At 39.4% G+C, this 16,372-nt stretch overlaps 1 long non-coding RNA gene across 2 annotated transcripts in view; it reads left to right on the top strand.

The window, feature by feature from the left end:
- LOC138516673 (uncharacterized) overlaps window positions 1-13,114 on the top strand; it is a 123,989-nt gene extending 110,875 nt beyond the window's left edge. For both annotated transcript variants that reach the window (XR_011282297.1, XR_011282296.1), the window contains 4 exons: window positions 10,276-10,311; window positions 10,835-10,913; window positions 11,586-11,705; window positions 12,269-13,114. This is a non-coding gene — a long non-coding RNA (uncharacterized lncRNA). The remainder of the gene's footprint in view (window positions 1-10,275; window positions 10,312-10,834; window positions 10,914-11,585; window positions 11,706-12,268) is intronic.
- Window positions 13,115-16,372: the final 3,258 nt, after the last annotated feature.

The following is a 16,372-nucleotide window of genomic DNA, read 5'->3' as shown; positions in this document are numbered from 1 at the left end:
CCGGGATTTGTGTGTACTTTTTCGCAAACTGACGTTCCCAGTCCAAATCCATAAATGCGTGGCGATGAGCGTGCGTTTGCTTGGCTGTGTACCATCCATCGACACACCCACATATTTGCGTGTTGTTCCTCATTCTGCATGTTCCACTCCTATTTTCTTCGATGCGCAGGGCTGACCCACACTCTGTATAGAGTCTTGCGCAACGCGCTCGTTGACTTGCACAGATGTTCTCGGCCTGTGCAAACTCCACGCAAGTCCCAGGAAAGACCTGCAGAGTCGGTCCCATGAATGGACAAATGCGGATTTGTGAGCAGTGGCCGCGTAATTTCCCTATTTTCCTTGCAAGAATATCCATGAATCTGGTCCTTAGAATTTACAAAAATGAGCATCCTTCCAATAGAGTGGAATCAGCCACCATGTAGGGATTTCAGGATTTATTTGCCAGTTCAATCTTCATTCTCTGCAATACTTCCCTACTCGCATCACGTCCTTCAGACACACTTGAAGATGTACAGACACCACTTCCCATCAATTCTCCTGACCGCTTCCCCCACTTTCCTTAATACCATCTGGATGCCAGTGAAGTGCCACGTGTCTCTCAATCTTCATCACCTTCTGGCTGCATCATCACTTTCCTCACTGTTTAGAGCTCCCTTGCTTAACCGTGGCGTACCATTGCTCTCTTTTGACCCTTATTGCACACAGTTTGCTCTTCCACATTATGCCTTCCAGCTCCCAGCTTGGTGCAGCAGGGTATTAATGGCCATTCTTGCCTTTTACAGGCCACTGCCCTCAGGAAGCCCCTCACTTTATTCAAGTCATCTCTTGGCCGGTTGGACCTTACCATGATTTTACATATCTTTGTTCTGTGAAAGAAAATTAAGAGACCGCTAAGTTGAAACCGTCCAATGTGACAAGGTCTTGAAAATCGAGTGAAATGTTAGTTAAACCGATGTTAAGGTTCATGAATGGGGGTCGTTTATCTGGCAGCCAATTGGAGTCGAAGGATCAGTTGTTGCAGGCAAGCAGCCAACATGACCAAGTCCTGCAGGACTTCTTCAGGGACATCCTCCCGATGGCCAATGATGTAATTTCATCCAATGCTGACTGTAGTCAGAAAATATGACTTTTGAGATGGGAGAGGAAAGAGAACATGTTGGAATTGAGGCAGGCTATTCAGCAGGAAATATTGGCCACAAGGGTAGCCCTCCGTAAGGAGATGTCAACCTGTTGCAATGACTGCATGAGGTGATGTTGGCATCAAGTGACACCCTCTGGTAAGAGATATGGGCCTTGAGGCAAACACTTACCATTCAGACTGTGGCCTCAAAGGGACACCATGCACGGGGACATGGTGTCCTCTAGAGACAATAGCCATCGCGACATGGTTGCTGTTCGAGCCTTGGGGAATGTGTCACTCTCAAAAGTGGCACTAGCTATCTAGGACCAGGCCGTGGCCATGTGTGGCTTGATTGGTGCCCCAGTTCAGGATCCAGCACTGCATGGTGGATCACAGTGTAAATTCTAATGTTAGTATGCCCCAGTGCCATGTCCCCAGAAACACACCTTTAGGTGTTCACCCATCTATGCCACATCACCTTGAGTTTTAAATTAGTGGAAGTGTTCCCTTTCGCAACCCCCCCTAGTGATCATGATCTGGATCGACTGGGTTGAATATGCTGACATTTGTCCACCTAGGACATAGTTTTGAATTGTTGAGGGAGCCATTGTGCTCCAAATCCCAATGGCACAACTGGGTGTTAGACTTTGCTGAAGCAGCAACTGGGTGTTCTTGTTTATCAAAGTTGAGTATCATTAACTGACTTTGGTATTTTACTTGCAACAAACTCCCACAATGGGCACCGCATGTGTTTATTAGACAAACCCCTGTAGGTATTCTAAATGATTCTCTGCTCTCCTTTCAGGCCTCATTCAACGTGTAGAACCCACCCACCCAAAGGAAATGCCCAGAGGCCTCTGAATGCACACCTACTTCCCATTCCCTTTGTTGAACCCTGACCCTCCTAGTAATAGCGTATAAGTGTGGTGTTTGGTGGATGTGGTGAGGGATTGGCAGCACACTTGCTGCAAATCAAGGTAAGGCCTTACACTGTCCTGTATTTGTATCACTGTTGACATCAGGCTGCAGAGAGTGGACTGATTTGCATGCAGATGGGCTGTGGATATATGTTATTCCGCTTAATTTTGGGTGCTGATCACTGGCACTGATGAAGCAAGGTGTCATTCAGCATGAAGCGTGTTCATGTGTATTGTTTTCCATGTTCATGCTTTGTGCTCTTGTGTATTTGGGGGGGGCCTATGCAACATATTGGTTTCAGTGTGACCTCTGATGTATCTGTGTTACTGTTGTTGAGTCAAGGTCGTGTAATACTAGGTGATTTAGTGGGGGCTATGTTATGTTAACATCTGTGAATATGTCACGGCATGTAGGCACTTTATGATGCGTGAGTATGAAACTCAACATACTCTCAGACCCCATGAGTGAGGAGCAGCCTGATTCATGCGTGAATATATTTTTGGCCCGCTATCCAGAATGCTGAGAAGTTAAGTGTGGTGTCTTTTGCAGGCTAAGTGAGTATGGAGAAGAGGCAAGGTGTACATGACTGTAGATAGGAATTCTGTTGCAGCACTATTGTGTTTTGCTGTATAAAGTGTTTTTTTTTTTATGGGTGTAAGTCCTATAGTAGCTTTACAATTATTAGGGGATTTCTTGAGGATGGGCCTATGTTTGGAAATCTGAGAGTAGCAGCAAAATAAGAAAGCAGGTAGCTAACGGTGGAGGGTAGTTGATTGGCTGCAAGGGATCTAGAAGCAACCAGGTGAGGAAACTGGTGTAGTTTTTCACATACGGCTTCTCGGATGGTGGCTAATGTTGGCGAGTATCTCGTATCTCTCCAACATAGAAAAGTCTTCATTGGCTGCTAGTTGTGCAGTGGATCAGGTTTAAAGCTTAAGACCATTACACATAAATGTATGTGTGGTCAAGGTCCGGCCTATCTTAAAGAACAACTGCAGTCATATAAAACACCTTGCTTTCTCTGCTCCAGTTTGCAGCAGCGGTGAACCAATAACCATTGAGGCGCTACGGTGTGGGCGGTCGATCTTTTCAGCTTCTTGCTCTAACTCTGTGGATAATGTTACCACTGTGTGTGTGTGGCTTGATCCAACTATGGTGTCATTTAGGAAAAATATGTCTTTAGGGAATCCTTCACTTAGTTCTTATGTTATTGTTGGATTTGATTTCTTGGTTCTGGATTAGTTTTTCTTTTGCGTTCTGTTAGTCACGTTATTGCCTTTTTTTGTTATAGCAGTTTGATGCGTTTGGGCTTAAGAACTTCATAAATAAAAAATAAAAACATAAAAATAACAGTCCCAGCTAGGGTTGGGAGTGGAAGGTGTGTGGATGTAGCTGCTAGGGGAGGATCAATTCCTTGAAGAGCAGAATTTTGAGCTCATTTCTGTACTGTAAAAGGGAGGTGGGGGGAGATGAGAGGGAGGTTTCAGAGGGGTTGGCTGCACATCACGAAGGCCTGTTTTCTGGTTATTTTCTTCCTGTGCCGGTGGAGTTCAAATCTGCACATGTCCTTACTTCTGGTGGGCTATAGGCCTCATGAGATGCTAAGTTTCTCAGTGAGGTGTCTTAGGGACCTCAAGGTGTGAGCCTTGTTGCTGATGCAGCAGGGTTTGAAGAAGATAGACTTGCATTTGGAGCAAGTGCAGTTTGATGTGGGTCAGGGTGATTAGGTCTAATTTGCAAAGTCCCTTGATGATTCATGCTGCAGCCTGGAGGGCGCATCTGAAGTGTGCAGGGTATTCACCAGAAGGCCATCCTAAAGGGCATTGTCATCATAGGTGGGAGAGGACCAAATCTTGGACAGGAGATCTTGTTGAAGGGCTTGATTTCCTTGCTTGTGCTGCTCAAAGGAGAGGTGTATGCCAATGTCAAAGCCAAGAGACTTGTTGCCGCTGGGCTGTGGAGGCCTTAATGAGAGCCAGGTGTGAATGCCAAGGTTTTCAGTGTTTTCAGCAGCTGTCGGAATTCAGTCCTTGGAGTCCAGCTTCAGCTAATCACTGGACATCCACAATTGAAGAAATCCTAGGGCCTGCCTCACATTGATCCAATCAAGGTAATCTTGAGGTAGATCTGCAGGTCATCTGCATAGTGGTGGATGTGGATGTTGAGTGTGGAGCATGGCTGGTTCCAAGCAGTTCCATGTAAACATTGCAGATTATCGGGGAGAAGCTGTATCCTTGCAGGACTCCGCAAGTGATGGGTGCAGTTGGGGATCTGGAGGAATCAATTTGTAGGAACGATTGGTGATTAGCATGGTAGTATTTGAACACACACTGAAGACGATCTTGCTTCTACCCATGCAGCAATGTAGATTGTCAGTGTGTGACTGGTGGTGTACTGTGTGGAGTGTATGCAACATCATTGTTGCACAGTGCATCTTATGGCCTAACATGCCATTGAATTTGATCTGTTCTCTTTCCTCGACTATGCAGTGCTGTTACTGTACACCATTTATTTTGTGAACTGAACACTGTCCTTGCAGCAAGGCACATGTGCTTGTGTTTACGTTATTGTCCATTGTCTTATGACTCACAACACTTGACTTTGCAACTTTACCAGTCCCCCCTTTTTCCTAAGAGTTATTTGCAATACCTGTGTACAGATGTGCTGTAATCATTTACTTTTCATAGTACTTCGGGATATGTTTTCCATTAATGAGGGGTGATAAACTGACCTTATCCTGCATTGTGGGTGTGGTTGGCTGCATATGTGTTTATTGACAGGGCTGATATAAGGTTTTTCATGGTTCTCTTAGTGTTCTTTTGCTAATGGATCAGCCTGTGTCTAGTATTTGGGTGGGTGAATGTGTGTTTAGCTGGCAGTAAATGTTAGAGGGAATTTGCCCAGCCAGGGGAACAGGGGAGCAAGACTTCATCCCCAACAGTGGCCTATTGCAGACAGATGCCAATGTTTTATTTGCTCACGTTGGTAAAGTCTATTCCTCTCTTGCTCGCTCTCATTCTATCCCAACATGATGATGTTTCCACTGGGAAAGTGCACCGGAGTATGCTAGCTTGCATGTGTTCAAAGTGTGGACTCTACTCAAGTACCTTATGTGTTTGTGAGGCAAGTTCATTTGGTTCTCATAGTGTTACTGTAAATGTGTGGCCACAGTAACCTATTTTGCTGTTCTGAGTCTTTTGGTTTGCAGGGTGAGGAACAACCCAGACATCTAAGGCATGTCCATGTGGTGTGCTCATTAGCGTGTTGGTAACTATGCCTCTTAATACCAGTGCCACTCTTGGGCGGGGTATGAGGGCAATTCACTGGCATTCATTAGGCTGACATGCCAGGGCCCAGAATCCATGCCTGTTTCTCCTAGTGGTACCCCTACTGTCTCCCGAAGGACCAGCAGTCTTGTGCCCCTGGACAACATGCATTCTCTCTAGGCCAAACAACTACTTCTCTACATGTTCTGAGGGGTCTCCAGGTTGTGTGCATCAGAGTGATGGTGCAAGGCTGCAGCGGTGCTTCATAATGAAAAAAAGAGCAGTGTAGGTTAAATGTGGAGTCCTCGCAGTTACTGTACCTTTCCCATAGAGGGCTTGCAGGTGGAGGAAGGAGTTGTAGTGCATGCTGGCAATAACAGTGAGTGTGTTTGGCGGAAAGTGGGAGGGCAGGTGGACGAAGACAGTAATTTAGTTTTTGACATGTTCCTTGCTGAATAAGGGTATCTTCCCAAGGCAGGAGTTAACCTTGACACATCATGTGGTTCATATGTATGTTAGTGGGTAGTGATGTGGTGAGTAATGTCAACATGTGTGTGCTTTCAGTGCTTGGATGTAGATGGGAGTGCAGTGTTTATACTGTGGTATGGTGAACATACTCATTACCTTTCCAAGACGAGCACTCTCAGGGTCTCCTGTATGGACAAGCATCATTGGTCTGATTTCTTAACTGAAGCATATCAGGGATGTTGGTTTAGTTTATGTGTATGACAGCATGTGGTGTATGTGAAGTAGTCTAGCGCCACATTGTTGCGAGTGTCCTTTCCCCACACCCTTTGCTCTACTAAGGGTATATTTGGGGCCTGTGGCTTAGGGTGCAAGCCATGTATGCCATGTAATATGGCATTGTGATGCAGGACATAACATGCAACAATTACTTTAAATACAAAAGGTGGTGTATATATAATACCCCTCCCGAGTGGTCAAGGGAGCAGAAGCGTGACTTCAGATTTTTTTTTTCTTATTTTTATTTTGAGGAATTTGTAACACGCTTAAAACGGACTAAACCGTATAATGGTGCAGATGATATCTGCTGGGGCAGATGGCCAGAATTGTATAAATACCTGAATTCCATCCTAAATGCCAATCAGTTCCAACAGGCCCAAAATAGCTGAGAATGGTTTAGACAGAAACGTTTTGAGGGACTTGTGGAACTTTACCAGAGAATCAAGCACTCTGAATGTGTGATCCACTGTGCCCCTATTGTTAATGCGTGCTGCAATGTTCTGGTCCCCACCTGTTTTGGCAGGACATATATTATACTTACTGTTGTTTAGTTGGTATATATTTTGTATGTGGCTCTTTCTGTGTGTGCTTGTATGCGCGTACTATTTGATATTCACAAATTGGCCATATGTTTACAAAGGTTCCAGATGCCAGATCATGGCGATACAGGAATGATGTAAGATGTAGCTGTCATGCAGGCATTCAGGAAGTTTGGCATTCACATGCATTATGTGATCATTGGCTCCACAGATTACCTGCACATTGATCGAAGGCCTATATTTCCCATTGAAGTAATTGTCTCTCTGGGAGTTGCAGCTCAATATGTGTGTAGTCAATGGCTCGAGAACCCGGGGAAACTATGCAGCAGTATAGAAGTCCCGGGCCATTCATTGCCTTATGTGTCTAATGCATTCATGCTACGATGCAGCGCACAACCTGATGGGGGCACCATGATTGGGCGGACTGGAAAATGCCCACAACCATGGCTGAGGTCCGATGATATGAACCAGTGGCCACAACGGGAAAGGCTGATGGCACTTTCATATGAGGTGATACTGCCTGTTAGTACATGGTGGGTAATGCCAGGTCATTCTCCCACTCCATGAGCAGGTCAAGGATATTCTGAGGGGGAACCGCTATGTGCCATACAGCTCCTCATCCGTCACCTCAAAAATGGTCCTGCGGGTGTAAAATATTCTGGCCCTCCTCAACCTCTTCCTCCCCCTTCTCCCTTGTAGTAGCACAAGTGCGAGTAATGCACGATTGAGAATTCTTATTATTTCTAATTACGAACTGCGTGGCATATGTATAGTGTGCACCTGCTGAGGACTGGTGGTAAACGTTTAGCCCTTTTGAATTTAGAACAATGGCACTATTTATTAATTTCTGATGAATTCAAGTTAGGTTTGCACTTTGAGTCTGTAGGTTTGCACAGTGTCTTCTTCCCCACGACCATGTTATTAGCCAAGTTCCTGTTTTAATTAGGCTTTTTTCGTATTCCACCTCCGATTTATGTGCTCAGGCAGGGCGCAAAGTGGGAGTGCTAGCACAAAGTACAATCTGGATTACTGTTGGGCTTTGTGCATGGCACAATGCGCATTATTTTCTGTACAAAATCAAATTGTACTAAGCAAAACCTTTTGTAAATTAGCCCACTTTACTCATTTATTTCCTGTAAACTTTCTATTCTAAAGTATTGGTTTTGTATGTCGTCGGAAATGTTTACAATATTTGATACACTTTGTGCTTCTAGACATTGTTTTAAATGTCAAAGTAATTCTGCTGGGCGTTTAGCTGTATACAATTTCCAAAGTTAATATCTAAAGGCTGTATCATGTGCACCAAACATGCAAATACCATGAACTGTACTACTGAAATGATTTCCATGTCATCTCCTCGTAATTCTGTACATGCTGTCATGTAATAAGTGTCAATTTGTTGCAAATGTTGAATTGGCTCTGTTTTTTCTTTGGCAATATGGTATAGCAAACACTTGAGTACAGGCACATTGCTTTACTTGTACTGTTATTTGGTTGAGTATTATTTCTTGTATTGGTTTGAATTTTATTTAAATCATGAATATTTCCATTAATACATTCAAAGTCATTAGCTTTTGCAGTATAATCCTATATTTCTAACTCTTTCTTCTGCAAAGTGGCTTTCTGAAGAGGAAGTAGGTAGATATTGCACTAGGATATTGTTCATAAAATGTTCCAAACTTTAAAGGCCAACATTTGAAATGTTTATTTTACACTTTCCACGAAAAAATTGTTGAATCATTTTTGAGCACTAACTATTATTGCTTCGATAAGCAAGAGAGCGCTTTACAGAGGTATACACCAATAAAGATACTTAACAGAGTGCTTTACAGAGGTGTACAACATTAGAGATAATGGAGCACTTTTCAGTAATAACAAGGCAACAAATATAAAGCTAGGGTAGTATACAGAGGGGGAAAGAGGAAGGGTACATCTGTAATGGGTGGCAGGAAGGAGAGGGCGGCATCTAGCAAGCCAGGTGACGCGAGGGGCGATATGATGGCCTAGGTGTTGAGGAGCAGAGAGACTCCTTGAAGAGGTGTGTCTTGAGTACTTTTCTGAATTGTTGGAGCATGGAAACGAGCCTGATGCCGACAGAGAGGAGGTTCCATAGTCTTGGGGCATAGGCAGAGAAGGCTTGTTTTCTAGTCCTTTCCTTTTTTCAGTGGTGGATTTCAAGTCTGCACGTGTCCTGGCTTCTGGTGGTGCACTGTCCATTGGAGATGTAGAGTTTCTTGGAAGTCTAGAAGTTGCTTCCATCTTGGTATATAGCAATAGTGATACCTATATTCAGAAAGGGAGACAAGACAAATCACAATAATTACAGACAAATATTTCTTATTTTCTTGATTGTTGAAGAAAAATATTTGCATCTCTAATTTTAAAAGAGCTAGAATTTTGGGAGTCATGAAAATGCATGTATGTCAAATTTCAGTTGGGGATCAGAAGAAAATGTGGAAACCTCCATAACGGAATGATAGTGAAGTTATTTAAAGTTTTAACAAGAAGAGCAAGTGGCCGAACAATTTATATTGTGAGTGTTGATCTGTCCAATGCTTTTGACATAGTTAATATTCAGCTCTAGGTGAAGTTATATAAATGGAACATCTTGGAAGGTTTCTTAGAGATAATCAAGCTTTTGCACACTGATATGGACAGTTGTTTAATGCTATCACTAGAAGGGGATCTCCTGATGCAATTTGAATGCTAATTTTGGCTTAAGGCAGGGTTGCGTTTAGTCAGTTTTTTTTTTTTTTTTTGTTTAAATTGGTTGGTTTATGCCGACAATTAATTATTTTTTGAGCAGACTCTCATTGGTCTTCAAAGGAAATTGATAGCATTTTTAGATTATGCTGAAAAAAAGAATCTACTTCCAGCACATACAAAATTGTAATTTTCTGAAAAAATAAAATCCTAAATTTAAATGGTCTTACGTGGCTATTGTGCAATGGGGGAGTTGAATGAATTTCATGATCATAACAGGGAAATTCTAACCAATTTGGATATGTATTTGGATTTTTTAATAGCTAACATTGCTAGTTAGAATAAAGCTCCATGGAAGGTACTGAATTTGTACAGCAGAATTCCACTCAAAGGAAAGAATTGCCAAAATATTTATTTACATTTCCTTCGAACAAACTTCAAATGATTTATATAAGATTTAAATGTAATATAGTCCCAACAAGAGGTACTAGGTTTGTGTCTACAAATTCCCAGTTATCAGCTCTTTGGCAGATTGTGTAAAAACACAGACACATTAGAATCATTAAAACATCTGCTCATGCAGTGTAAGGAAACCTTGGAATTAAGATATATACGTATTTTCCTATGACAGCTATTTCTATGTAGAATAGATACATGGAGGGATATATACTTTCATTGATTTTAGCATATGCAGATTTTTAAATCTGTTATACGAAATGAAATGTTAGAATTAAAAGTATAACATAAGGAAGTAGTTTATATTATGTAGGGCTGACTTATAATGAATTGATAATTGTATTAACATGTTTAGGGTCACTTGTTTTTACTTGTGAGAAATTGTAGCTTTGTGTAAGTTGTTGCCATTTGTGAAAGATTTCTTATCAATTATTTCAAACTATAACAGATAAATATAACTCACTTATGTGAAATACATTGTTTATGTGTGTGTGTGTTTACAAATATTCACATTCATTTCTTGTTTCAGCTTGAAATCAACAGGTTATTGTGAAACTATTGACAGGTAACGATGGAGGTGGTTTTAACGTATGACTGTTCTTTAGTAATTGATGTAACTTAATAAATATGCATGTACTTTTGTTATTAAGACACATTACCCTAAAGAATGTGCACATTTATTTTAAAGTTTATTTATTTATAGTGCACACATTTGACTGTCACTGCATAAAACATAATGTACGTTTAAATGTATTAATACAACTATAATATTTATTAGAGGAACCAATGTACGTTAAATGTACTTAACATACAATATAATTTAATATAAGCACATCTTTCTTGAACTTTGGTTTAAATAGATGAGGTAATTGAAATGTATGATCGGCACACATGTATGTGTACTTTATGCCAATTACAAACATATAAAAACTTGGTTTTAAATGTATGCTTTCAATAAAGTTGCCAACTTCTACAATGTGCAACATTGAATGTGCTTCACGTTGAATATGTAGACAATAATTGAAATGTTATAATTCATACATTTTAAATACATGTAATATAGTTTAACTTTTTATTTTTGTATTCAGTTTTATGCAGTTAGCGAACATGCAGAAAGTAAAATGGAACATGAGGTTATTTATATGAAGACTCAAACATATATATTTGGTATGTGTTTTTAGTACACCTTTTCTATAAATAAAACATTTTTATAGATCTTAAACATTGTAAACAAAGTTGTCACATAAAAACAATGAATCATGTTAATGTTAGATAAATTGGCTAAATAAAGTCTGCAAATGGAAGAAAACTCTACATACATTTACAGATCCTGATAATATGTGTAACACTAAGTGATGCTGCTTTCACATAATTGGTGTCCAAGGTGTACAAATAAAAGTAAACGGTAAATAACTGTAGCATCTAACATACATAAAAAATGTTTTTCACAACTATTTGTTTGTAACCATTTCCTAATTTGTGATACATTAAAATGTGCTTCTTCTACAGCAATAATTGTACAATATTTTGAGCATCCAAAAAATTAGTTTATATTTTCTGCACTAATACTGTGTAAAATTGCAAGTGTCACAAAATCGCCAACCATACATGTGTATTTACTTTTAAAGGAACAGGGTTAAGTTCTTTTTCAAATGAACTTTCAATATATATATTTCTTTTGCTGTATGTTTTCCATTTGATCTTAATTTAGTAGAACATGTAATGCAACATTTACTCCCCTATGGTGTTTGTCTTTATTGAGACATTTTTAAAGTGAATGAGTTAATTCCAAATTGCCACATGCGACAACATTTCTGAATTGCAAATATATTTTTTCAGATTTCACACTTTTTAGGAGTGAAAATCATGTTGGCCACACATTGAACATCATCTAGTTCCAGAGTTTCAAAGTAGTTCTAAACCGAAGATCTCAAGTTATTAAGTGGAGTTGTGCCAAAGGTTGGTATTTTTTATTTGTTAGTGTTAATACCACTTGAGATGGTACTAATAGCATTGGTTGAAGACAAATTGTATTTTAAGTTGCACAACAGGAGTTTGTGCTGTAAAAATACAACTACAATAGGCACATTGTGTGTTTTGGTTTGGTGTATAACAGAACTTTGAAATGTGAAGTACTCTAGCCAATGTATGTGTTTATTGCAGGATAACATGACTTGTCTCAATTGAAGTGACTGGTGCCAGTAATGTACACAAGTTATATGCTTTTGTTTCCCTGCACAACCAAATTTTGCATCATTAAAACAGAACTAGTAGCAATATGAGGGATTTTATTTTTTCAGGATAACCTAAATTTGCACCCTTTAAATGGTACACATATCAGCACTATGTATGTTTTTTGTTTGGTGTTCCTCATTAATAGAACTATTTACCATTGAAATACCAGTAGCCGTAGTAGCCAATTTGTGTGGGATTTTTTGGATCGGCAACAGAACCTTGCACTGTTGAATGCAATGGGAATTAGGATGGAGTGATTTTGATTAATTATAATTCATTCATTTTAGGTGTTTCACATGCTAAATCAGGAGGAAGTGCTGTGGCAAATGAAGGCTGAATACTAACATTTGCAATAACAACAACTTTATTGTTTTCATTTCTTACTTTTGAAGGAGTTGTGAAGATTGCAGACAAAACATCAGAATACTCAATTAAGGAAATATTGTAGAAAAAATTCATAAATAGTTATAATGTTCAAGAAAATTAACAGTTGCTTTTGTACTAATTATTTAATAATACGTTCCTATCTTCACTAACAGAATTGAAATGTTTGTTTATCTGAGTTGTTGCATGATTTAATGTTTGTTTATGTTTAAAGTTTTCCTTGTTTTTGTTCAAAGGTTACATTGCTGAGTACTAACAGTTTCAAAGTTTTAAGTACTAACTTATTTTACATTTGTTTATTAGTTTAGAAAAAAACACTTACCATGTTCTATTACTTGGTCTAATGTTGAATTCATTTCTTAACTGTTTTTTTAGCAGAAATTGTTCTGTCAATGTTTCTTTACATTTGTGGAGTTCTGGATTGTGTTCTTTAGTTTTAGATTCTAGATGTTCTCCATTAGAAATGAATGTCTTGCAGATGTAAAAAATGTTGGTCATGCTCTTTCATGGGACAATCCCTTGAGTAAGTTAAACATCTGTTGTACATAAAATGTTTTCAAGGACATTGGTATCTCTTGAAGATTTAGTTTCAATGTAGTTTTCTTTAGATTTTCTTTAAACGGAATACCTTTTCTGCTTTTTTTGTTTTGTTTTTCCTTTACTTTGTGCTTGAACATTTGTTGCGTTTTTGCTTTTGATATTTTTTCTTTCTTAGGTTTTTTAATGTTTTTCACCTGAAATGAAATCACAATGGCGTTTTGCTTTTCTGAAATATAAATGTTTTAATGAAAACCTTGTTTTGAAAATAAAGGTACATTTTATCTATCAAGATATGATGAATTTTATGTTTGTTGTCTTCTTTGTATTCATTCACTTTACGTTGAATATAATGCTTTATTTATACAAATGTACATGTTCAATGGTAAAAAATTAAACCGCATGTAAGCATTTTAATATTTGTGTGTTTTTTTTTATTGTATGAATATTATTTGTAAACCAAATATTTATTGTAAAAAGTACCTTTATTAATTTACATATAAATCTAATTTTTTTAAAGTGATTTGTGTATTTCAGTTCACTTTTTCGTTCAATTACATTTTTGTTAAACATTATTTAGTGTTATGTCTTTTTAAAAAGCTATCATTTTTATGCAGAATGAGTTCTTTATGCTTACACGCAATAAAGAGTGTGTGTGTGTGTGTGTGTGCAGTAGCGGGCGTGTAGTTATGGTTAAGTTGCTCAACTCATAGGAAGAGCACTTTTTGGACAGCTTTTAACTTCACTCCCTCTGGACGAATCCTTACCAAACATTGCTAAAAAAGTATGTGGCCCGCGCTGAATCTTTTCAGAAAGTTTGGAGAGGTCTTGTCAAAGGGGGGAAAGTTATAGGGGGTCTTTATTTGCCGTAGATGCAGTGCAAACAACATTTTGCTCACATGTACAGCTGACACCGCTGGATGGATTTTCACCAAATTTGTGGCAGGAGCGGTGGCTTGGTCCCGAAAGCGTGCTTTTGTAAATTTGGTGTAAATCCATCCAGTAGTTTTCTTTAAAACAGGCAAAATGTAGGTCCCAAAAAAGTTGTGATAACGGTTCGCTCTGCAGACCCATTTCTCTGTTTACTCTACGGACAGCACTACGATTGGTTCGGAGGGTGGCGTGATATCCACAGACAATCAACGCTTCCACTGATTGGCTGGTGAAAATCATGATGTGCGTCATATTTTTCCAAAATGGCCACCAGGTTCTATCTGTGGATATCCGTGGATAGCGCTGTGGGGGACAGGACTGGGAAACACGCTTTGAGACATTTGGTGTTAGGAAGAGGGGGTGGGAAGGGTGGGGGAGTGAAAGGAAGTTGATATGGGGCTATGTTTAGGTGGAAGAAGAGGGTACGGGTGGAACGGAAGTCCGCGGACACATCAGTAGTCCACGGACAGGGCCTTGGACGGGCAGCTTATCTGGTGACTGCACACAGGCTTCATTAGGGTAGGCGAGTGGAATGTAGATGATGTGAGGATGTTTGTATAGGTTAAAAATAGGCCATGCACCCATGAATCTAGGCACTGGAACAACTACTGCAGTATCATAAGCCATGCAACTAAGTATTTGCCCACAACTATTGTTGTAGGTAGTGTTTGGTGGGCAGTTGGAGAAACATGTTTGGGGTTATTTGGTGATTCAAGATGGCTTATTACAGTAGGGGAGTGGAATCTAGATGATATGGTGATATTGCCATTGGTGAAAAATAGGTGTGACGTCTACTTTGATATCTGCAGATGCTGTTTAAATTGGGAAGTTAAGGGCAAATTGTTGTGTTGGTTGTGGCCAGCAGCCAGATTCTTGGGTGCATGGCCGTATTATGCTGTGGTGGTTGTGGCCAGTTCCTAAACTCTTGAGTGCATGGCCAAAGGCCGTAGGTCGTAGTCCAGGCACGCAAGTATCTAGGGAATGGCCACAACCACAACAGCATAATACCCCCATGCACCCAAGAATCTGGCCGCTGGCCACAAGCATTGTAATAATATGTGTACAGAAATGGAATTTGGTCATTGGAAAGAGCCATTACAATAATATGTGTATGGTCATTATACATACTGTATAGGCAGTGTATACTTTTTGGAACACAGTGACACAATACACTGAAGGGGGAATGGTACTTTTCATTGATGTATCATTGTGGGCACAGATTGACTCTGTTGTACATGGTAATGCAGGAGAAATCTTTGCTTCTTTCTTTGTAAAATAAATAGCATAGGTTAGGTAGGTAAGGTACTTTACAATGATTCAATGCACACAATCTCACATATTCATGTACTTTATTTTGCTTTTCGAAAGTGGTGGTGGTATGGTTGTAGTTATATACTCTAACTGTTTATCGTTTTGCAATTTTTACGAATATCCTTTGATGCAGTTTGATTCATGTTGGTGCATTCAAAGTACTTTACTACTAAACACCAATATTGGAATAATGTGGGTGCAGTTAGACACCAGTTGGCAAATTCTAACTGTTGATAGTTTGACAGTTTTCAAGGGCATGTTTTGAAGCACTTTCATTCCTGATGGTGGATTTTAGCTGTTTCACTATTGGAAGTAATATTGCAGTACTATGAGTGTAGTCAGATACCAGTTGGCGTATTCCGACTGTTGATAGTTTAAGATTCTTGAAGGGTATGTTTTGAAGCTCTTTCATTCTTGCTGGTCGATTCTAACTTTCCCAGTATTGGAAAGTAATATTGCATTAGTATGGCTTCAGTTAGATACCAGTTGGCGTCTTCTAACTTTTCACAGTTTTACAGTTTTGCAGGGTATGTTTTGAAGCACTTTCATTCCTGCTGTTGGATTTCAAGTCTTTCACTATTGGAAAGTGATATTGCAGTACTATTGGTGCAGTTTGATACCAGTTGGCATATTCATTGCAGTGGTATGGGCGCAGTTAGACAGCAGTTGGCATATTCTAACAGTTTATAGTTATACAGGTTAGTGACTAAAGTTTGTAGGCTCTCATAATCCATAATCAGTACATTTTAAGTACTATGGTTCAAACAATGTTAGTGCGTGTTTTGCACAGTTGATGTTTGTGTGTGCATAATCATTGGGGAAAAAATGTATAGCATTATCTTAAAATGTACAACATGCTCATCTGTTTTCTATTTCACAAACAGCATTGCAGCACAATGAATGGACTCACATACCAGTAGGTGTATGCTAGGTTTTTATACTTTTACAGTTGAGAAGGGTATTGTTCTTTAGCACTTACATACCTGTTGCTGTCTACCGTGCAGTAACTTATGCTATTTTTACAGGTCAGTGAATACATTTAGGTTCAAGGGATATTAAATAGGCATTTCTTAGATCTGCTGGTAATCTATGTTTTAGAGTAATGGAAGTGTCATTGCATTCAAAACAATCGCATTTGTATGTATGCAGTATAGTGAGCTGCACTGGTTGTGGCACACATGTGGTAGATTATGCCTATGTTTGTGAAGTGTTTCTTGCCAAGCGAA

This window comes from Ambystoma mexicanum, chromosome 6q, assembly GCF_040938575.1.
Source record: "Ambystoma mexicanum isolate Mex_15411 chromosome 6q, UKY_AmexF1_1, whole genome shotgun sequence".
Classification (NCBI taxonomy): Eukaryota; Metazoa; Chordata; class Amphibia; order Caudata; family Ambystomatidae; genus Ambystoma; species Ambystoma mexicanum.
The sequence above is the reverse complement of the archived record's forward strand: the minus strand, read 5'-3'. Positions and strand labels throughout refer to the sequence as shown.